Source organism: Pan paniscus, chromosome 2 (genome assembly GCF_029289425.2).
Source record: "Pan paniscus chromosome 2, NHGRI_mPanPan1-v2.0_pri, whole genome shotgun sequence".
Lineage (NCBI taxonomy): Eukaryota > Metazoa > Chordata > Mammalia > Primates > Hominidae > Pan > Pan paniscus.
Genome location: NC_085926.1, coordinates 6,343,598 through 6,368,697, shown reverse-complemented (window position 1 = coordinate 6,368,697; position 25,100 = coordinate 6,343,598). Strand labels below are relative to the sequence as shown.

The 25,100-nt window shown below is 37.4% G+C and overlaps 1 long non-coding RNA gene across 1 annotated transcript in view; it reads right to left on the bottom strand.

The window, feature by feature from the left end:
- The window catches only part of LOC134729878 (uncharacterized), a 244,178-nt gene that overhangs the window by 7,788 nt on the left and 211,290 nt on the right, over nt 1-25,100 (bottom strand). The gene's annotated exons all lie outside the window — the stretch shown is intronic.

Here is a 25,100-nt window from a genome sequence, read left to right as displayed (position 1 = left end):
CCTAAAGTTTCCATAGCCAAGAAAATTTGAAATAAAATTAAACCCAAAATGTTCTAAACGTACTTGACTTTGGAATTCTTTTCTTTTTTCTTTTTCTTTTTCTTTTTTTTTTTTTGGAGACAGAGTCTTGCTCTGTCACCCAAGCTAGAGTACAGTGACACAATCTCGGCTCCATGCAGTCTCCGGGTCTCAGGTCCAAAGGATTCTTCTGCCTCAGCCTCCTGAGTAGCTGGAATTACATGCACTCACCACCACACCCAGCTAATTTTTGTATTTTTAGTAGAGACAGGGTTTCACCATGTTGGCCAGAATGGTCTTGATCTCCTGACCTCATGATCCACCAGCCTCAGCCTCCCAAAGTATGGAATTCTTATTTTTTTTTTAACACTGCTCCTATAGTAGACACTGCTAGATGTATATCCAATAACTTGTTCTACCCCCACTATTCTTTTTTTAACTTTAATTTGCAAAAGATGGTAACCTTAATTTGTGGAAGGTGGTACCCACCATCTTCCACATGACCTTATTCCATTGAGGACAACTATCCCCAGATTCGAGCATATGTCCTACCTGACTAAGATGATCATGGTGGTCCTTGGCCACTGATTTGTTTTGCTTGGGCATGTGATACATTTCCATCCAATGAGATGTGAATGAAAGCTTGCTGGGAGTTTCTGGGAAGGTTTTTTTTTTTTTAATAACAGATAATTACAAGTAAGAATTGGACTCTATTCCTATGAACTTTGTCATATTTAGATGTGATATCTTTAATTGTTATTGCCATCTTACAACCCCAACATAGGGCCAGCCTGAGGACCAAATCTATATAAAAATGAATGCATACCCATGAACGGCAAAGAAGTAGTGTCAACATCTGCATTATTTCTCATTATGTAAAAGAATATATTTGTTTTTCCCCAAGCTTTTCAGAAACATCCTAAATGAAATTGTATATCATGTAGAACATGTTATTCAGGATTTCCTTCAGAAACGATGAATATAAAATTGTCTGAAGTTCTAAGCCTTGGTTTTGGATACCACCTTCCCGGTAATTTTTTTTCCTATGTATTACCAAACAAAATATTCTCCTTCTTGCATCATACTTGATAGTCTACATTTATTTGAATGTATAGTTGTAGCTGACTAATCAGGCAAATAATATCATTTTTGAAATCTATGTTTAAGTCTCCCTTCTTGGCACAAATGTACACAAAACATCACATATGGCACCCTTTCTTTACTCAAGCCCTTTGGCACCATACTCAGCATGACAGAGACAATATTGTTTAAATCTTGAACCAATATCTTATCATGCTGTTTGAGCATTCCCTGGTAGAGATGAGAGGAAAGCTTCTTTGCATGAAGGCAAAGAACTTGTACACATTATCTGGCACTTTACTAGCACATTGTAAATGCTGTCTCAACATATATTACCTTTACTTTGTTCTAGTATTGAATGGTAAACTCTTCATTGTCTTGAAGCCCAATAAATTGTTTGAAAAGTAATTGTGGTTTGCAAAAAAAAAAAAAAAAAAAAAAGCAAGTGCTGCATTTGTAAAACCACTACTTAAAGGATGAAGAAATAAAGGAATTGATTGTTTGCAACAACATAGTAATCAGTAGATATGGAGTCTATCGTGACATAAGAACATCCCCCCAAGCTCTCCATTCCCAAACACAGCCTGCCACACTGTCCTTCCCTCTGCCCGCAGCTTCTCCTCGGAGTGGCATAACCCTCAGCTTAGTAACGGTGTGACAGATTTCTGCATAGCTGAACAGTAGTTAGGCTGTGAAGGTGGAGAAATTAGCCAAGGAAGTGAGAACAGGGAAAGAGAACAAGAATGCAGCAGGGACTAAGGCCCCCTCCCCTCCCTTACTCTCTCTCATTCTCACTCTAGCTCTTTCTCTCAAATATTTCTGCAACTCAAATTTTCTTCTAACATCCACGAAGATGAATCGGTAGACAGAAGGGAAGGGTGAGGAATTCAGCTACAAAAACAGAACTTACAACAAATTTATCTCTAGCAAGCTTTAGCTATTTTCTTTCAGTAGGTTTTTGCTATGTGTTCAGTGTTCATAACATTCTGAATTCAATATCTCTTTTTTTTCTAAGTGCTATAATTTGAATATTTGTCCCCTCCAACACTCATGTTGAAATTTAATCTCCAGTATTGCAGTATTGAGAGGTGGGAGTAAGTGGGTCATGAAGGTTCTCCCTTTTTGCATGGATTAATTTATTTATGGATTCATGAATTTATGAATTATTGGGCTGTCATGGAAGGGGAACTCGTGGCTTTGTTAAAAAAGGAAGAGAGACCTGAGCTAACACTCTCAGTCCTCTTGCCATGTGATGTCCTGTGCTGCCTTGGGACTATGCAGAGGTCCCCACCAGCAAGAAGGCTTTCTATCACATGATGCAGCCCCTCAACCTTGGACTTCTCCGCCTCCATCACCATAAGAAATAAATTCTTTTTAAAAATAAATTACCCAGTTTCAGGCATTCTCTTATAAGCAACAGAAAATGGACCAAGACACTGTTTCTAAATTACAAGTACAAATAACTTAACCCTAAATCCATTCAGTATCGCATATTTTTTTTCCTTATAGTATATGAGTTTATCTGTACATTTCTTTACTCCTTTGTACTATTCTCAGACTTCCACTAATTCATATTTCCTTGTTATACCACCAAAGTTTTCATTGCAGCACTTAATTCCACTTCAGTAGTTATTGTAGAGACATATGATATGTGAGCACATATTTTATATTTTATTTATGATATGTCATTCAACAAATTTATACTGAGGTTTCAATCTTTGAGATATTGAAGTGTGAAGACAGTTTGTGAATTTGGTATTTTGTTCTTTGTCGTTTCATCTTATTCTTTCTTTCTTCCATAAAATTCACCCATTCATTTTACAAATATTTACATTGTACAAAGAAAGCATTAAACATGCTTTCTTTCTTTCCAACTTTGGAAGTTTCTTTGAGCAACTAGAGTGATGACAAAGTACAGATCTGTCCATACTCAGCTGCTGCTCAGAACCCTTGTCACATTCCTCAGAATTCCAGATACAATGCTTAAGAGTCATTTGATAAGATAATAGGATAGGATGTTGCCAACCTGAATAGGCACTCAGGATTTAATTTATTTCAGGGACCGATTCTTTACTGAATCTTTACTAGATCTACTAGGCTGAGAATGTGCTAGCAATTCTCAACACTTGCCTTCAACTAAAGTCCTCTTCTACCTCTTTACCAACAACAACAACCACAAAAGATGAGTTGCTGTTTGTTGTGGGCTGCTTTATAAGATGGTCCCTAGTCATCCCCAAAGTCAGGTATTCACGCAGATGCTTGCGTGTGGGCTGGCCCCAGTGACTCACCTCTCGTAAACAGAATACAGCAAAAGTGACAGGAGGCTACATCTGAAAGTAAACTACAACCTCTCTTCCTCTCTCATTTGCTCACTTTGATAGAATCCAGCTGCCTTCATGGGCACTACCCCATGAGAAGCCCACATAGTAAGGAACTTAGAGCCAACAGCCTGCAATGAACTGAATCCTGTCAATAGCCATGTGCGTGAGCCTAGCAGTAGATCCACTTCGGTGGAGGTTAAAGAGGACCCCAGCCACACTTGATATCTTGACTGTGGCCTTGTGAGAGACTTTGATCCAGAGAACCCAGTTAAACTGTGCCTGGACTCCTGATGCAAAGACAGTAAAAATGTTGTTTTAAGCCACTAAATGATCAAATACAGACTACAGATAATATATATAATCACATTAATACTTTCATAGGAATATAATTTGTATATAATTATTTAGCGGACTACATTTAAAAAAAATTTGAAGGCCTCTTTGTTGTTAGATTGAGGGGATGTTGGGGCATCTTTAGAACCATAAGACAGAGTGCCTGACACATACCAGCTGCTTATCACGTTTAAGGAGATAGTTTCTTAAACTTCTTTCCCGAAGCTTGAAACTTCACTAAATGTGTAAGATACATTCTCAAAGAATTAGCTGTATATACAACTAACCTTGCCGGAGCATTATCAGCTTTAAGAAGATAGAATAGTAGATAAGAGTTTGAGATCAAGTCAGACAGATAGGAGTCTCAGTTACTCTTTTTTGAATCTGCTTCCACATCTGCTAAATGATAGTATTTTAATAATTACCTCATTGGGTTTTGGGGAGGATTAAGTGAGATGAAGAATAACACTGTGTCTTGCACAAAAGAAATACCTAAATGCTAACAATTATTACTGAGATTTTAAAGAAGTTTAATATACATGATCTCAGTTATTAAAAAAAATCATTTGACATTGTTTTATCTGATTTTATTTTATAAACAAAGAGCAATTAGGTTGCTCATCCACTGGCACAAGGCTAGCCATAGCCATGTTGCCTGAGAATCACTTTAGAGTTGAACTGGTTTAGTTAAATGAGATAATGAATAAATAGGGCTTACCTGGCCCCTGGTGTGTACTCAGTAAGCATTAGCTGGTGTCATTGGGGGTGTCAAGACAAGAATCTAGACTTCATGACTCCAAGTATAATAGCCTTTCTATAGCATAAGGCCCATTTCCACTCATTCTTTCGTTATTCTGATTTTACAGATGCTAACTCAACTAATGACAATAAAAAAACTAAGACATAAAAATAAAGGCAAGAACCACTGATGCAAAGAGGTTTTCTTTCCAGAGATGTCTGCAGACACTTCAGTAAAATGCAGTGTGAAAACATCCAAGCTTCAATTCCTTATTAACTAAGAGTCTCCCAGAAGGGATAGATATCTTAGCTATCTTAGAAATCTCTTTAGTTTTTTTCTATGTAATTGTATTTGTTTTTATTACTAGAAAAATGTTGTATTTATTAGGAGTAAATAACTCTTTGGAGACTTTACAAATGAAGAGGACTTAATAAATAAAGACAGACTTGATGGATCAAAAAAACCCAGGGATTCTATTCAGTATATGCATTGGTGGGTGGATTATAATCTCTGTTACTGGAGAAAATGCTATATAATAATTTTAAAGCCCTGAGTTAATTTTTTTTAAATAAAAATTCAGGCTGGGCGCAGTGGCTCACACCTGTAATCCCAGCACTTTGGGAAGCCAAGGTGGGTGGATCTCTTGAGGTCAGGAGGTCGAGACCAGCCTGGCCAACATGATGAAACCCTGTCTCTATTAGAAATACAAAAATTAGCTGGGTGTGGTGGCACACTCCTGTAGTCCCAGCTACTCAGGAAGCTGAGGCAGGAGAATTGCTTGAACCCGGGAGGTGGAGGTTGCAGTGAGCCGAGATCACGCCACTGTGCTCCAACCTTTGCAGCAGAGCGATACTCTGCATACTCAAAAATGAAATGAAATGAAATAAAATAAAATACAACAGACATACTTGGGAATGAAAACAACTGTTGCACTGCAGCCTTTATAAATATTTTGTGGTCAAAAACAAAATATGAATCAATTAATAAAATAAATACTGTTTGTACATCTAATGTTACTTGGAAGTCATCATGGTAAAAATTTCATTAAGATGCTATTCAAATCTAAAACTCATTATACTTTTCAATTACTTACAATAGCCGAATCTCTTACTCCTTTCTCGTTTCTTCTACCCCAGAGAAAAACTTCCCACATCCCACATCAAAGGCTATGTATGTCATCATTAAGATTAAAGGTAGGATGGGGATTTAGTTCTCAAGAACACCAAAGCACCTCTTTATATCATGTATGCGTTATTCTACATAAATTTTATCTGATATTAATGAATAGAAAACTACCCAACACTTATTTACTAAAAACTAAAGACAATATGTCAGGGACTATTCTGAACTTTTTAGAGGTAGTATCTGATGTATTTCTTATAGAAGTTCTGTGAGGCAGACATTATTGTTCACAGTGTGCATATGAAGAAATCAAGGCACATGGAGATTAAGTCACTATCTTAGGAGCACATGACAAATACATTGTGGAGTCAGGATTTGAACGGGAGGCTATCTGAACCTCAGAGTCCATGTTCCTTACCTGTCACAGGAGTGGCAGAAAATGATGGTTATTGGCAAAGTATCAATTTGTGGGAAGAAAACCACATTTAACAAATAAGCAGCATTTTCTATTATAAATTTTTTCCCCAGGTGTTTAAACATCTGAATGTAAAAGAATTCAAGTATTGGTAGAGTGTTGGGGGAGGTACTTGTCATAAGCAGCAACACCATGACTAAGAAGGTGACATTATCTTTCCCACTGAAAACCAGAGCACAGGAGCAGTGGCAGAGACTGTGTGCACAGGAGACAAGCATGGGTGACAACATAGTTTTCTGGGTAATCAGAGCTCTCCAGCTTCACCCTTCTCTGCTCAGCCCTCACGAAGCTTTGGCAAGGCACAGAATAAAAAGACATTTTCTTTGAAAGAAGATGACGAATTGTGTCAGACTTTGTGAATTAAGGCATTCTGTAACGAAGCCAGAGCCTACACTGCATAGACTTTGGTGTAGATCAGGAAAGAATAAAGGCTTGATTATAGTTTCCGTTTTCTTTCAACTACCAGTCACACATTTCTTAGTGTATCTTTTTTTCTTATGTTATTCTTGGTAGTTGATAATAAACCTGACATCCAGATATACTAACTTATTGCTTCAATGTGTTCTTTATATTCAGACTTTTGTTTATTTTCTTCGAGGGGCAATGAGCATTAAACTGAGAAGGACCCTTTTAGGCAATGATCTCTACATCTAAGGAAATATAATAAATATTTTTGCAGTTTGCAAAGTAAATATTTAAAATATTTACTATTCTAAAGAATTAAACACACAGAGATAATTTCCATTAGAACCAAACACATTTACTATATATTTATATTTATTTTATTTTGGCAAGAACACTTAACATGAGATCTACCCTCTTAACAAATTTTTAAGGTATATTATAGTATTTACGTTTTTAATCAACAAATGTATATTTTACACATATTGTGTTCTATGCCTGTTTTGGGGGTTCTGGGGACAGTTAAGAATAACTTGGATACTTTTTAAGCTTATATTCTAATAAGTAGAAACAGATTATTAAATGAGTGTGCACTAATCAATTATAATGTAAACTAATCAATAATGAGGCTTCATCAAGATTGAGGTAACTACCCCAAGGAATTTTCTAGACAATAGTTTATTATCCCAACTTGCTATCCTATATCACCATTTATTTGGACTTCATATGAAAACGGAATGGCCTTTATGAGGCTTCATTATTGATTATTTTACATTTTTATTGATTCATTAATTATCAATAATAATAGTGAAAGTGCTATTAAAAATCATTCCAAGAAAAAAAATCATACCGACTTGACTTTTTATTTCTTCCTAAGAAACATGTCTTCTAATTGTAACTTGTGTATTTCTAAAGTCCATTCTATTTCCATATTAAGTCCAAATAAATGGTGATATAGGATATTTGTATTGGAGCAACTTGGGATAATAAACTAATTGTCCAGCATGTTCCCTAGGGTAATTACCTCACTCTTGATGTCAGTGATTCCATTGGCATAAAGAGTGCTCTGAATGTCATTCAACTCTCAAACTGACATGTGTGAAATATTTGGCAGTAGAGAATGGGAATTGTGGCTAAGACAAGCAAGGAGGTCTAAATCCAGAAATCAGATTCTTAGATGTTTGAAAACCAGTAATACTAAGTATGCCAGATCCTTACTGAAACTTTCCCTGATGTAATTAACCCATTTTAAGGTGATCAAATTTTTACATTTTTGAGTGCCTCTGTTATCTCAATGGCATAATTAAAAAGAGGTTGAAAATAAACATACCGGCATTGCAGACATGCAATGTGTTATACTGTTGTTCCCTCTTCTTGAATATGTTTCTCACAAGCATGAAAGCACCTCACAACCTATATAGCATTGCACAATATACATTAGGTGATTGATTAGTGGCTGCCACAATTAAGATGGCTTGTGAATACATGCAACGTCAAGACACATTATTGAATGAAAGGGTTCAGAAAACAGAGTTTACGCAATCTGTATGTTGTTGCATAAGGTCTAATTTGGTTGTTTTGATGCAGTAATAGGTGGGAAAAAGTATGTATCCCTCTAAAGCAAGCTGCAGTCTGTGGTGGGATGGAGCCTGGATGAGATCATAAAGGCCCATTGCAAAAATAAACAAACAAAAAACTCCAACTTTGTACTACTAATACAGTAGGAACTCAGAAAAGAACCAGAAGTAGAGGGCAGAAGGGAGGAGAAAAATCATGCAGTGGGTTCTGAAGACGGAGAATTAGGTTTCTACTAGGGGTTGTCTGCATCAAAGACACCAAAGAAAGTAGTTTCATTAGAGTCCTCAGTAACCAAATAAAAGACTGAGACAGCATGGTGGCAGAGAGCCTGGCCTCTTAAGCCAGATCGCTTGGACTTGAATTCTGGTTCTGCCACTTACCATTATTGCAAGCTAAGTTGCTTGGCAAATTACTTAACCACTGCATGCCTCAATACCTACAGTTGTTGAAAGAAAATGGGGATATTGATAAGAGTGCCTATTCCATAGGGCTTTTTTATAGATTAAATGAGATAGTCTCTGCCATACTCTTAGAACAGTAACTCATATATAAGATATATATGAGTTATATATGTATAGGACTAAAAAGATGACAGATTAAGAATGTTTGATGAGGTACATTGAATTTCAATCTCAAGTCCTGAATTTTAAGGTCAGGATGGAGCTTGGTTCTTTTTGAAATCGACATTCTCTCTGCTCAAAGAAACAAAGGAACAATCTAGCACTGTCACAATATTACTAGGAATAATCTTGATGAGAAGGACTTTTTTTAGAGTCCAGTTACTATAACACAAGCTTAAGGATCAGGAAACCCAGACAGGAATACTGAGTGGGTGTGATCTATATTGAGCCATGAGGTTACTGGCAGGGAGTTGTTGACTGGAGTAGAACTGGTCTGAGGTTGGCCAAGATGCAACAGTTAAGTGGCTTCAGCTGTAGTAATTTGCAAGTAGAAGGGTCCAGAAGTGGGCAGAGCACTGTACTCTTCAGAGGAAAACAGTTCTTTATTCATGGCTCTCAGCTACTAGTACAACGATGGCATATTTGCAGACAGAGGGATGGCTTCCTCAGGTGCTTTGCAACTTACGAAGCCAGAAGGTAGGTCTAATCTTATCTTGGTGGCATCTACCCACTTCTCCTTATCCTTCATGCCAATTCATGTCCTGTACAAAACCTTCCCTGTGAGTTCTCTCACAAAACAATGAGCACTTGTGTCTTGTAGCATACGTTTGGCAGTTCAACTTTTTGTCTTGTCATCTTATTAGCAATAATATATTATTTTTGCTGAAGTTTAGAGTTTGACTATGTATTTCAAACACTTATAAAGAAAGCTATTTCTTAACCTTATTATTTACTGTATGTGATGGTTAATTTTATATGTCAACATGACTGGGCTAAGACAGCTGGTGAAACATTATTTTTAGGTTGGTCTAAAAGGGTGTTTCTTGAGATTAGTATTTGAATCTGTAGACAGAGTAAGGAAGATCCACCCTTACCAGTGTAAATGGGCATTATCCAATCTGTTGAGAGCCTGAATAAAACAATAATGTGGAGAAAAGGTAAATTCTTTCTCTTCTGGAGCTGGGACATCCATCTTCTCTTGTTCTCTGACAGAGTTCCTGCCTCGCGGGCTTTCAGACTCCGGGACTTACACCAGCACCTCCCAATCCCAGTTTTCAGGCCTTCAGCCTGGGACTGGGAGCTACACCATTGGCTCCCCTGGTCCTCAGGATTTCAGACCCAGACTGAATAATGCCATTGGCTTTCCTGGGTCTCCAGCTTGCAGGCCACAGATCATGGGACTTCTTGGACTTCATAACCAAGAGACCCAATTCCCAAAATAAATCCTCTAGTCTGCCTGCCTATCTATCTATCACCTATCCATCCATCCACCATATTTGTTCTTCTTCTCTGGAGAACCTTGATTAATACACTTTCTCAGTTGTGGAGGACTCTTCATTTAAATTACAATCAATTCATTGAGGACAGGTCTCTGCAATAGATATCTTTGTATCTGTGTACCTAGCCCCCACCACTGACCACCATAGGGTCTAGCACAGTGCTAATGAGAGACTAGCCCTGAATTAATCACAACTAAATATATATGTGTATATATATATATACACACACACACAGACACTATAAATCACAACTAAATTGAATTGTAAATTAATCCCAAATGAAAACATACGTGTGTGTGTGTGTATACATACATACGTATATACATACACATATGCATACACACATACATTTTTCCAGTTAGGGACAAACTAAATTGTGTTACCAGTGCATATCTTGATCTCCTGTGACTCATAGCCAAGTGGGATTTGCTAGACAGAATGAGATTTTTTTTTTGTGACAAGTTCTAATCTCAGAATCCCCCACTCCAACACCTCTATTTTAAGTCTTTGTTACTGTTTTGAAGTTTCCGAGTTAAAACTGATTGCACTATTATAGAATAAGAAAGCCAGAGGAGAAGTTTTTGGTTTTTATTTTTAAATTTGTGTCTTGCTTGAAGGCCTAGGAAATGGCCCTGCAACACCAACCCGGGCTTTCTCAATTGCTCAGAGCTTTAGCTGATTTCCTTTTCTGGCGTGAATCTCGTTCTATCCCAAGATACCAGTATATTCATCCCTTTCTAATTTTCCAGGTCATTACACAGCAGCCTTCAGAGAATTACCAGGTATCCACAAGACACCTCAGGAGATCTACACATTCCCAGTGGAAGATCATCACTCATGTCTTAACTCAGGTTCTGAAGTCACAACAAAGGTAAGGGATAAACAAAATCCTAGTTCAGTTAAATAATTAGCTTTTATCAACAAATAATTTATTGAAGACTGTAGTTTGGAATTATACAAGTGTTTATGTAAAACTATTCTTTAAAAACATACATGAAAATATAACTACCCAGGATTTGACTTTATTCCAGGCAATTCAGTTCCAAAAACATTTACTAAATTGCTACTTTGCACTTGAACTTTTTTTTTTGTTTCCTTATTTTGAATTTTGAAACCCTAAATATTCTAGTTATGCAGTGTTGTTTGCAGGATAAGAGTGAAATATAAGTCCATGAGATTGGACCAACTCAAAAATTGAGTACACCATGGATGATGTTTTAATGTTTAGAGTAAAGGCTTTAATTATTCTTTTTTTTGTGAGCAAGTTTATATTCTATTAAATATTCCTTTTATTTTATTTTATTTTTATTATACTTTAAGTTTTAGGGTACATGTGCACAACGTGCAGGTTAGTTACATATGTATACAAATGCCATGCTGGTGTGCTGCACCCATTAACTCGTCATTTAGCATTAGGTATATCTCCTAATGCTATCCTTCCCCCCTCCCCCCACCCCACAATAGTCTCCAGAGTGTGATGTTCCCCTTCCTGTGTCCATATGTTCTCATTGTTCCATTCCCACCTATGAGTGAGAACATGCGGTGTTTGGTTTCTTGTCCTTGCGATAGTTTACTGAGAATGATGATTTCTAGTTTCATCCATGTCCCTACAAAGGACATGAGGTCATCATTTTTTATGGCTGCATAGTATTCCATGGTGTATATGTGCCACATTTTCTTAATCCAGTCTATCATTGTTGGACATTTGGGTTGATTCCAAGTCTTTGCTATTGTGAATAGTGCCGCAATAAACATACGTGTGCATGTGTCTTTATAGCAGCATGATTTACAGTCCTTTGGGTATATATCCAGTAATAGGATGGCTGGGTCAAATAATATTTCTAGTTCCAGATCCCTGAGGATTCGCCACACTGACTTCCACAATGGTTGAACTAGTTAACAGTCCCACCAACAGTGTAAAAGTGTTCCTATTTCTCCACATCCTCTCCAGAACCTGTTGTTTCCTGACTTTTTAATGATTGCCATTCTAACTAGTGTGAGATGGTATCTCATTATGGTTTTGATTTGCATTTCTCTGATGGCCAGTGATGGTGAGCATTTTTTCATGTGTTTTCTGGCTGCATAAATGTCTCCTTTTGAGAAGTGTCTGTTCATGTCCTTCGCCCACTTGTTGATGGGGTTGTTTTTTTCTTGTAAATTCGTTTGAGTTCATTGTAGATTCTGGATATTAGCCCTTTGTCAGATGAGTAGGTTGCGAAAATTTTCTCCCATTTTGTAGGTTGCCTGTTCACTCTGATGGTAGTTTCTTTTGCTGTGCAGAAGCTCTTGAGTTTAATTAGATCCCATTGGTCAATTTTGGCTTTTGTTGCCATTGCTTTTGGTGTTTTAGACATGAAGTCCTTGCCCATGCCTATGTCCTGAATGGTAATGCCTAGGTTTTCTCCAAGGGTTTTTATGGTTTTAGGTCTAACGTTTAAGTCTTTAGTTCATCTTGAATTAATTTTTATATAAGGTGTAAGGAAGGGATCCAGTTTCAGCTTTCTACATATGGCTAGCCAGTTTTCCCAGCACCATTTATTCAATAGGGAATCCTTTCCCCATTGCTTGTTTTTCTCAGGTTTGTCAAAGATCAGATAGTTGTAGATATGTGGCGTTATTTCTGAGGGCTCTGTTCTGTTCCATTGATCTATATCTCTGTTTTGGTACCAGTACCATGCTGTTTTGGTTACTGTAGCCTTGTAGTATAGTTTGAAGTCAGGTAGCGTGATGCCTCCAGCTCTGTTCTTTTGGCTTAGGATTGACTTGGTGATGCAGGCTCTTTTTTGGTTCCATATGAACTTTAAAGTAGTTTTTTCCAATTCTGTGAAGAAAGTCATTGGTAGCTTTATGGGGATGGCATTGAATCTATAAATTATCTTGGGCAGTATGGCCATTTTCACGATATTGATTCTTCCTACCCATGAGCATGAAATGTTCTTCCATTTCTTTGTATCCTCTTTTATTTCATTGAGCAGTGGTTTGTAGTTCTCCTTGAAGAGGTCCTTAACATCCCTTGTAAGTTGGATTCCTAGGTATTTTATTCTCTTTGAAGCAATTGTGAATGGGAGTTCCCTCATGATTTGGCTCTCTGTTTGTCTGTTATTGGTGTATAAGAATGCTTGTGATTTTTGTACATTGATTTTGTATCCTGAGACTTTGCTGAAATTGCTTATCAGCTTTAGGAGATTTTGGGCTGAGACAATGGGGCTTTCTAGATATACAATCATGTCATCTGCAAACAGGGACAATTTGATTTCCTCTTTTCCTAATTGAATACCCTTTATTTCCTTCTCCTGCCTAATTGCCCTGGCCAGAACTAACACTATGTTGAATAGGAGTGGTGAGAGAAGGCATCCCTGTCTTGTGCCAGTTTTCAAAGGGAATGCTTCCAGTTTTTGCCCATTCAGTATGATATTGGCTGTGGGTTTGTCATAGATAGCCCTTATTATTTTGAGATACATCGCATCAATACCTAATTTATTGAGAGTTTTTAGCATGAAGGGTTGTTGAATTTTGTCAAAGGCCTTTTCTGCATCTATTGAGATAATCATGTGGTTTTTGTCTTTGGTTCTGTTTATATGCTGGATTACATTTATTGATTTGCATATGTTGAACCAGCCTTGCATTCCAGGGATGAAGCCCACTTGATCATGGTGGATAAGCTTTTTGATGTGCTGCTAAATTCGGTTTGCCGGTATTTTATTGAGGATTTTTGCATCAATGTTCATCAAGGATATTGGTCTAAAATTCTCTTTTTTGGTTGTGTCTCTGCCTGGCTTTGGTATCAGGATGATGCTGGCCTCATCAAATGAGTTAGGGAGGATTCCCTCTTTTTCTATTGATTGGAATAGTTTCAGAAGGAATGGTACCAGTTCCTCCTTGTACCTCTGGTAGAATTTGGCTGTGAATCCATCTGGTCCTGGACTCTTTTTGGTTGGTAAGCTATTGATTATTGCCACAATTTCAGAACCTGTTATTGGTCTATTCAGAGATTTAACTTCTTCCTGGTTTAGTCTTGGGAGGGTGTATGTGTTGATGAATTTATCCATTTCTTCTAGATTTTCTAGTTTATTTGCATAGAGGTGTTTGTAGTATTCTCTGATGGTAGTTTGTATTTCTGTGGGATCGGTGGTGATATCCCCTTTATCATTTTTTATTGTGTCTATTTGATTCTTCTCTCTTTTCTTCTTTGTCTTGCTAGTGTTCTATCAATTTTGTTGGTCCTTTCAAAAAACCAGCTCCTGGATTCATTAATTTTTTGAAGGGTTTTTTGTGTCTCTATTTCCTTCAGTTCTGCTTTGATTTTAGTTATTTCTTGCCTTCTGCTAGCTTTTGAATGTGTTTGCTCTTGCTTTTCTAGTTCTTTTAATTGTGATGTTAGGGTGTCAATTTTGGATCTTTCCTGCTTTCTCTTGTGGGCATTTAGTGCTATAAATTTCCCTCTGCACACTGCTTTGTGTCCCAGAGATTCTGGTATGTTGTGTCTTTGTTCTCGTTGGTTTCAAAGAACATCTTTATTTCTGCCTTCATTTTGTTATGTACCCAGTACTCATTCAGGAGCAGGTTGTTCAGTTTCCATGTAGTTGAGCGGTTTTGAGTGAGTTTCTTAATCCTGAGTTCTAGTTTGATTGCACTGTGGTATGAGAGACAGTTTGTTATAATTTCTGTTCTTTTACATTTGCTGAGGAGAGCTTTACTTCTAACTATGTGGTCAATTTTGGAATAGGTGTGGTGTGGTGCTGAAAAAATGTATATTCTGTTGATTTGGGGTGGAGAGTTCTGTAGATGTCTATTAGGTCTGCTTGGTGCAGAGCTGAGTTCAATTCCTGGGTATCCTTGTCAACTTTCTGTCTCGTTGATCTGTCTAATGCTGACAGTGGGGTGTTAAAGTCTCCCATTATTATTGTGTGGGAGTCTAAGTCTCTTTGTAGGTCACTCAGGACTTGCTTTATGCATCTGGGTGCTCCTGTATTGGGTGCATATATATTTAGGATAGTTAGCTCTTCTTGTTGAATTGATCCCTTTACCATTATGTAGTGGCCTTCTTTGTCTCTTTTGATCTTTGTTGGTTTAAAGTCTGTTTTATCAGAGACTAGGATTGCAACCCCTGTCTTTTTTTGTTTTCCATTTGCTTGGTAGATCTTCCTCCATCCTTTTATTTTGAGCCTATGTGTGTCTCTGCACGTGAAATGAGTTTCCTGAATACAGCACACTGATGGGTCTTGAGTCTTTATCCAATTTGCCAGTCTGTGTCTTGTAATTGGAGCATTTAGTCCATTTACATTTAAAGTTAATATTGTTATGTGTGAATTTGATCCTGTCATTATGATGTTAGCTGGTTATTTTGCTCGTTAGTTGATGCAGTTTCTTCCTAGTCTCGAAATTCTTTACATTTTGGCATGATTTTGCAGTGGCTGGTAGCGGTTATTCCTTTCCATGTTTAGTGCTTCCTTCAGGAGCTCTTTTAGGGCAGGCCTGGTGGTGACAAAATCTCTCAGCATTTGCTTGTCTGTAAAGTATTTTATTTCTCCTTCACTTATGAAGCTTAGTTTGGCTGGATATGAAATTCTGGGTTGAAAATTCTTTTCTTTAAGAATGTTGAATATTGGCCCCTACTCTCTTCTGGCTTGTAGAGCTTCTGCCGAGAGATCTGCTGTTAGTCTGATGGGCTTCCCTTTGTGGGTAACCCGACCTTTTTCTCTGGCTGCCCTTAACATTTTTTCCTTCATTTCCACTTTGGTGAATCTGACAATTATGTGTCTTGGAGTTGCTCTTCTCGAGGAATATCTTTGTGGCGTTCTCTGTATTTCCTGAATCTGAATGTTGGCCTGCCTTGCTAGATTGGGGAAGTTCTCCTGGATAATATCCTGCAGAGTGTTTTCCAACTTGGTTCCATTCTCCCCGTCACTTTCAGGTACACCAATCAGACGTAGATTTGGTCTTTTCACATAGTCCCATATTTCTTGGAGGCTTTGTTCGGTTCTTTTTATTCTTTTTTCTCTAAACTTCCCTTCTCACTTCATTTCATTCATTTCATCTTCCATCACTGATACCCTTTCTTCCAGTTGATCGCATCGGCTCCTGAGGCTTCTGCATTCTTCATGTAGTTCTCGAGCCTTGGCTTTCAGCTCCATCAGCTCCTTTGAGCGCTTCTCTGTATTGGTTATTCTAGTTGTACATTCGTCTAAATTTTTTTCAAAGTTTTTAACTTCTTTGCCTTTGGTTTGCATTTCCTCCTGTAGCTCGGAGTAGTTTGATCATCTGAAGCCTTCTCTAAACTCGTCAAAGTCGTTCTTCATCCAGTTTTGTTCCATTGCTGGTGAGGAGCTGCGTTCCTTTGGAGGAGGAGAGGCACTCTGCTTTTTAGAGTTTCCAGTTTTTCTGCTCTGTTTTTTCCCCATCTTTGTGGTTTTATCTACTTTTGGTCTTTGATGATGCTGATGTACAGATGGGTTTTTGGTGTGGATGTCCTTTCTGTTTGTTAGTTTTCCTTCTAACAGACAGGACCCTTAGCTGCAGGTCTGTAGGAGTTTTCTAGAGGTCCCCTGCAGACCCTGTTTGCCTGGGTATCAGCAGCGGTGGCTGCAGAACAGTGGATTTTCGTGAACCAGGAATGCTGCTGTCTGATCGTTCCTCTGGAAGTTTTGTCTCAGAGGAGTACCCAGCTATGTGAGGTATCAGTCTGCCCCTACTGGGGGGTGCCTCCCAGTTAGGCTGCTCGGGGGTCAGGGGTCAGGGACCCACTTGAGGAGGCAGTCTGCCCATTCTCAGATCTCCAGTTGCATGCTGGGAGAACCACTGCTCTCTTCAAAGCTGTCAGACAGGGACATTTAAGTCTGCAGAGGTTACTGCTGTCTTTTTGTTTGTCTGTGCCCTGTCCCCAGAGGTGGAGCCTACAGAGGCAGGCAGGCCTCCTTGAGCTGTGATGGGCTCCACCCAGTTCGAGCTTCCTGGCTGCTTTGTTTACCTAATCAAGCCTGGGCAATGGCGGGCGCCCCTCCCCCAGCCTCGCTGCCGCCTTGCAGTTTGATCTCAGACTGCTGTGCTAGCAATCAGCGAGACTCCGTGGGTGTAGGACCCTCCGAGCCAGGTGTGGGATATAATCTCGTGGTGCGCCGTTTTTTAAGCCCGTCTGAAAAGCGCGATATTAGGGTGGGAGTGACCCGATTTTCCAGGTGCCGTCTGTCACCCCTTTCTTTGACTAGGAAAGGGAACCCCCTGACCCCTTGTGCTTCCTGAGTGAGGCAATGCCTCGCCCTGCTTTGGCTTGCGCACGGTGCGCTGCACCCACTGTCCTGCGCCCACTGTCTGGCACTCCCTAGTGAGATGAACCTGGTACCTCAGATGGAAATGCAGAAATCACCCGTCTTCTGCGTCGCTCACGCTGGGAGCTGTAGACCGGAGCTGTTCCTATTCGGCCATCTTGTCTGCCCCCCCCAATTATTCTTTTAGCAGCAAAAAACACAGGACAAAAAATAAGTATCATTTAAGGGATTTTGATAATTGGTGATATTTTATCTAAATAAAGCAGCCTTTTGTGCATTAATACTACTGGCCAATTGCCTGGCCTGAGGCCCTATAATGACGAGTACTAGAGGTCTATTTTAACAACTTTAACTGTAATCTCTTGCTTTTGAGCATGGTATGAGAACATGAACAAAAGTTTGGGACAGTTCAGGATTCGAATCCCAGTGTTTCTATTTATTCAGTGTTATCTTAAAGGCAGATTATTCAGATATCAGCTTCTGCTTCTCATTTGTAAAATGGCAAGCACCTGTATTTCTCTTTTGGGATATCGTGATGTTTAGCATAATATTTGTAAAGGAACTAGCATGATGCCTAGTACATGAAAGTTTAGAAATTTTGTTACTTCTTTTAGTTAATGCCAAACACTTACGGCTACTTATAAATCTTCTCATGCATGATTTCATCTTTGTACATTTTTCTTGATCTCCTTTCATTCTCATTTACTTTCCAACTTTCACAGTGCAAGAGAGGTAGTCTGGTCTACATAGACAGATTTAAGTTTTAAATTCCTAGCATTGCCTACATTGTTGTCTTTTTGAACATGTGGCTTAAAAGGACATGGGAAAATAAAGAGATCCAGGTGCATACAAGTTAGACATTCTTGTCTTTGGAGTCAGATGGATTTGTATTTAAATCCTAGCTTCACTTTTTACTAGCTGATTAGTCTTGGTTAAACCTCTATACTAAGCCTTAACTCTCTCAAGTTGAAAATAGGAAATAAATGAAGAAAAAAAGAATAAATAAATATAGTTAATCCATCACATGAAATAATATTCAGCAATTAAAAGAATAAACTGAATAACATACATATGGATATATATCAGTACATATATACACACATATATAAGTATATACACACAACACATAACACATATATTTGTACATAGTACAGAATGTATAGCTTATTTACATAATATCTATATATTTTTTATATTCTCATTTTAAATGTATCTCAAAATAACATTAAATGAAAAATTCAAGATACAACTAGCAAATATGGTTTGCTAAAATTTACACAAAACATGTATAAAAAAACACTAGTTATTTACAACTACATATATGTATTACAAGCATTAAAAAGTAAATATTTTTAAAGTATAAGAGATTTTAAAGTATTAAAATTTTATGAGCTCCCAGGAGATTGAGGCGGGAGGATTACTTGAGCCAGGAGTTCAAGATCAGCCCGGGCAACACAGCAAGACTCTGTCTCTATAAAACATTTAGAAAAAATTAACTGGGGGCTGTGGCATCTGTTTGTAGTCCCAGCTCTACTGAGGCAATTGGATCCTTTGAGTCCAAGCATTCAAGACCAGCCTGGGCAATGCAGTGAGATCTTGTCTCAAAACAAAACAAAACAAAAACTGAAAATTTTTGCTTCTGAGGAGAGTGGTGAAAAGGGAACAAGGGGATTATTAAAAGGAATTTCGATATATGCCAACATTTTATTTTTAAAAATGCAAGCAAATAATAAAACATGCTATAGGATGTCAATTCTGGGTATTGGGTTATACATGTTTTCTTTAATATTCTTCATATTGTCTCAATTTTTTTAAATTATAAGAACTAATTTTTAATATGGTCTGAGAGAATTAATATAAAGTGGTTAGTAAAGTACAGTTTACTAACTTTACTTTTACTTACTTCTTTGGTAAGAAGTAACTCACTTCTTCGTTAAAAGTAAGGGCCTACTGTGAGGGCCTACCGAAGTGAGCATGCTGGGGAATCCTCCTGGGGCAAAGGAAGCAAGGATGCAAGGAATTGCAGGGGCACCACTACCAGACATCTATCTTTCTGGATGCAGGCATTGCCGCCTGGCAAGAGACTCCCAAGAATGGTCTCAGATAATGAAGGGCTAAGCGGGATATCAAGAACACAGTCCTAGAATTTGGGGCCTGAACAGCTTAGTAGCTGGAGGTTTTCCCAGATAGCTTCAGTAAATATCTGCCATTGCCGTCTAACTTTGAGTCGGAGGTGTATACAGGAAATATCTCAGTAAAAACCTGCAGGCTGCAACACCGGAAGACAGATGTTGTAGCCCCAATCCAATGGTAGATATTGTGGCTGAGAACCAATCTCCTAAGTGCATTTAAGTCTCAACTTTCTCTTGGGGGACTGTTTTTGATCCTGCTCATTTCAGAGGGCTGCAGTACAGAACACATGAAATAACAAAATGTTAGAAAATTCTCCATAAAGTATGATGTACTTGAAGGCCTGATACTACTTGGGTTAAAAGCACAGGCGCTAGGACCTTGTGAGGTTTGGGTCCAAACTTCGATTCTCACTCTCAGCTGTGTTACGTTGAACAAGTTCCTAACGTCTATAAGCCGCAGTCTCTTCATAGATGAAATGGAGATCATAATAACTCTCACCTCCATACTGTTAGGAAATGAAAAAAGATAATACATCCACACCTTCATTATGACACATATAGAAAAATCCAGGTCGGGCGCAGTGGCTCACGCCTGTAATCCCAGCACTTTGGGAGGCCGAGGCGGATGGACAGGAGTTTGAGATCAGCCTGGCCAACATGGTGAAACCCCATCTCTACTAAAAATACAAAAATTAGCCGGGAGTGGTGGCGGGCAACTACAATCCTACCTACACGGGAGGCTGAGGCAGGAGAATCACTTGAATCCGGGAGGTGGAGGTTGCAGTGAGCCGAGATCGCGCCACTGCACTCCAGCCTTGGTGACAGAGTGAGACTTTGTCTCAAAAAAAAAAAAAAAAAAAAGAAAAGCCCATAACAGTTTATTTTAGGTATTGTTGTATTTATTGTTAGTATCATTGAAATGAAATCATTAATTAGGAATCAGAGACTTGGCTTATCATCGACCCCTATAAAATTTTGTTATTTTTTAATCATACGCCAAACCTACCTATATAAAAGTATATAATTTCTTCCCTTCATTGTTCTTCTTGCTGTTGTTCTCCTCTTCCCCCTCCCCCTTCTTTTTTATCTTCTTCCTCCTACTTTCCCTTCTTGAAATGAAAAACATTTAGGAAAAACCCTGAACTAGGCACTAAAAGACCACAACATGTGGACATACCAGTACTTCACCTGAGCCAGAACATCACAGATGACACCACTTAACAAGAAAAACAAAAGCAAAGACTTAAAAAAAGGCTTAGAGTTATTCACTGCATGCTTATAAAAGTAAATCTACGGCTGAAATTTAAGTTATTTCCTAAGCACCTGCATGATTTGGACATTTCTTGCCATCACCTACACTATTATATTTTTTGGTTTGTCATAAACATGATACAATTTTTACTGGAATAACTGGGTTTTTCAAGACACTATATCCCTCTTCCAAAAATACAAAATATTATTATACGCAGAAAATAACAGGAAAATAAACACAATAAAATAATGTGATTAAATTATCATTAGATACCATTTCCTGCATCTGATTCTGAGCCTGAGGCCTCTTTCTTCTTTCGGAAAACACAGGATTATCAAATACCACCAAATTAACTCTTTTTTGATATAATTAGAATGATGATTCACTGAAAGATTCAAAGTAATTTAGTATTATATCCACATATTATCTAACACTACTATTTATATATTTCAAGGCCAATTTCCCATTTGAAATTACTGCTCTCATCCAACACACAGAGTATTTGCTCTTCTATATCCTTTGTCATTTTCTGCGCAGGTCCTGACACTTAGAATAGTCTTGGCAATCTTTTTCACTTAAAGAACAAGGGGCCGATATCTCTAATATACATAAAATTTTAAAAATGGGAAAAGTGGACAAAAGACGTACAGTTAATGAAGAAAGATATGAAAATGGTTTTTAAACATATAAAAATAATCTCAAATTACCTTATGATAGGATAGATACAAATTAAAATGATACTGAAATACGATTTCATATCTATCATATATGCAAAAATTGACAGTCCTGTAATTGCATAGGACTTTTGCAAATGTCTGTATACATTTATAAATTTCTAGCAGCCTCGTATGTGACTTGGAAGTATCATTAACCATGGTTAAATAAACAGTTTTCTGCTGCTACTCTTCCGGCAGCAAAACTGTTCTCAAACTTTGGTGTGTATGAGAATCACTGGAGAAATTGGTACAGCTGCAGAGGCCAGGCTATATCAGACTTCCACAAACCCAAGACTCTATATTCTCAATTAGCTCTTCACGTGATTCTTATACACCATTATTTGAGAACCATTGCCATAGACCTTAGAATTTTTCTATGAAACAACTTAAACAGAAACACCTAAAATTTCAGATACATGCTTGAGGTTATTGATATGATATTCCAGTTTGAAAGTGCTCCATGTTTCTCTCTCCCTCTGTTTTTCTTTCTCTCTTTTATGTGTTAAATATATATGCCAATCTTAGAGGCTACTTTTCATTCTACAATTTCTGCTACTGTACAGGAATTTGGCTTTCCTGCAACTCTTCAAATGGAACTTTATATATTGTACATATAATACTGTAAGACAGCCCATTTTAAGCATAACTCTATATTTGGTGAAAATCTACCTGAATTTTTAAAACAATGATAATAGGCAAAACAATCATTTTTAACCTAGTGGTATGTATAGATATGCATACACATGCAAGCACACTTACATGTCTTTTTGAGCTAAAATATAACACTTTTAGAAACAGATACACTGTTACACAACTTTGCATCAGCCAAAGGACCTAGCAATTGTCTAGCCTATGGTCAACATTAGATAGCTGTAGATATAGAAATGTGTATATGTATGTGTGTGTGTGTGTGTGTATATATATATATATAAAAAACATGTATTTATAAAATATGTCTATCTATATATTTATACATGTAAATGTGTATATATAAAAATATAAATGAACATATTTTAATAAATGATCCCTGAATCTCCAGGGATCATTTTTTAAAATATGTCTAAAATACCTCAGAGGCTTCCATTTAGACTCAAACTCAATGTTCCTCAAAATGCAGTAATAAAAACATTTACAGCCCAAATGCTTGACAAAAATTCCAATTCCTGTGTTCCGCCCTAGTCCTGCTAAATGAGAATCTTTCTAACTGAGGCCTGAAAATTTACAATTCTATCAAGCTTTTCCCCATTACAGATAAGCTCCTGGAGAGCAGGCATTTTTGTCTCTTATTTACTATTGTCTTCTCAATGTCCAAAACATTCTTGGCACATAGAAGAGCAAGCACTTGATAAATATTTGTTAAATGTATGAATGAAGTAAACTGCCAAGATCATTAGGAGATTCTGATTTGCACCATTATTTGCAATAATGATTCAGTCCTTCAACCTAAATGGAAGGGACTTTCCCATACTTGACCCCACCCTGCCACACGCACACACACACACATATACCAGCAGGTTTCAAAAATAAGAAAGTATAGAATTCATCCCATAACAGAAGATGTGGAGGCAGAATATCCAGTCAGCTTCTCAGCCTGTGGTTTCACTGGAACTCTCCATGTTTCTGAAATTGTTTTCCCTGAGTTACTGAAGTGAAGTTGAACATTTATTTTCATTCCCAGCATATTGCTCTTCAGTAACTCAGACACTAGACCTATCACTATGGAAAAGCAGTTCTTAAGTATGGGAGATTTTGCCTCCAAAATAACATTTGGCAATGTCTGGACTCATTTCTGATTGCCAAAACGGGCCTGGTCCAGGAAGAAGGTGTGCTGCTGGCATCTAGTATGTAAAGGCCAAGAATGCTACAATGGACAGGACAACCTAAAACACAAATTGCGTGTCTGTAATAAAATGTCAGTAGTGCTGCTGTTGAGAAATTTGGCTACAGAATAATAGCCACATAATGGCTACATACTTGGTCCTCAAATAGGACTAAGTTTAGTTAAAATTGTTTATTTAATAATAGCTCCACTGTATCCAGTTCTCTCCATTTTCATAACCACTTTCCCTATCCAAGACACTGTCATATTTCATCTGAACTGTTACTAGTTCATCTTCCATGGCTAACCATAACTCAACACATATTCTTCCACAGTTGACAATAAAACTTCATGCTTTTGATTGACTTTAGAATAAAATTCAAGCTTTTAACCATGAACTATAATCCTTTGTGTAATTTGACTAATACTTATATCACCAAATTTATACAGGGCCACTTTCTCCATGTTCACTATTCTCTATCCACAGTGACCTTTAGGAATTAACAGAGTATGTCAAAGCCTTTCCTGATTCAAAGCATGCACTTTTTCTCTAGAAAAACTTTCCACTCCCACTTTTGCATGACTAATTTATAGTCAACTATCCAGTATTAGCTTAATGGACCCAAAGAGTTTTCTCTAACTACTGAATCCAAAGTGACTGCCTCTATCTATTAGTTAACACAAATTGGTTTTGTATATAATTATGCTTTTACTTATGTCATTTTAATGACATAAGTAAATTTTTAAAAATTCAATGTGAGTTTCACAAGAAAAAACACTGCTATATCCTTTCTACCATTGTATCTCCTACATGCAGCACAGCGCTTGGCTTGTAGTAATAAAAAATTATTTAATGAGGGAAAGACTTACTCAAATAGTACACATATTCAAAATGAAACAGAAGAGTTAAATAATGCTTCTCAGACCAAAAAACAAAACAAAATGAAAAACAAAAGCAAGGAAATACAGACTGTTCATTGGGAAAATGACTAAAGCAACTCACTTTCAAAGAAGCAAAATTAACACCTCCTAACGTGATTCCACTTTGGAAATCTAGATCACTGCTCAACAGTGCAAAGGCTCAAAATTGCAACCAAAAACAAATAAAATTATTGGAAGTAGTCCCATTTTTAATTAAACATCATCTCTCCACCTGGATATGCTTCATACTGTTTAGTTTGCTAATTATGTTGTCTGAAGAGTAGAGCAAGGCATTCATACTGAATGATTTATTGATTCAAACAATGTAAACTCCATGTTTTTGAAGACCCTTTGAATATGCTTGAGACAAAAGAGATAATTGGCCTGCCCAAAGCATTTTTGTTTCATTTATTCTTTACTCTCACATATATATATGCACACAAAAGAAATCATTTTGTTTCATTTCTATTGATAAGTCCAATATGTAAGCTGAATTATGTTATTTGTGCCTTGGAAAGAAACAATATTCAGACCACTGAAGAAATATTGTTTTATACAACTAATGAAAAAAAATATATATATATAAAACTAACATATAAAAAATTTTCTGCCCGATACCTAATAGTGATAAATACTGCTATACTACATTCCAAATTGTCAACTGGTACTCAATAATAGAGATAAAATACATTATGTATTTAAAATTGTTGATATATAATACGTAATGAGTTTTAAATGAATTCATTTTTGCCCTTTATTAAGAAAAAATGATTTATTTTTGAATGTGTAAGTGTACTAGTCCATTTTCACACTGCTGATAGACACACCTGAGACTGGGCAATTTACAAAATAAAGAGATTTATGGGACTTACAGTTCCACGTGGCTGGGGAGGCTTTACAAACATGGTGGAATGTGAAAGGCACATCTCACACGGCGCCAGACAGGAGAAGAGAGATTGTGTGGGGAAGCTCCCCTTTTTAAAACCATCAGATCTTGTGAGACTTATTCACTATCATGAGAACAGTA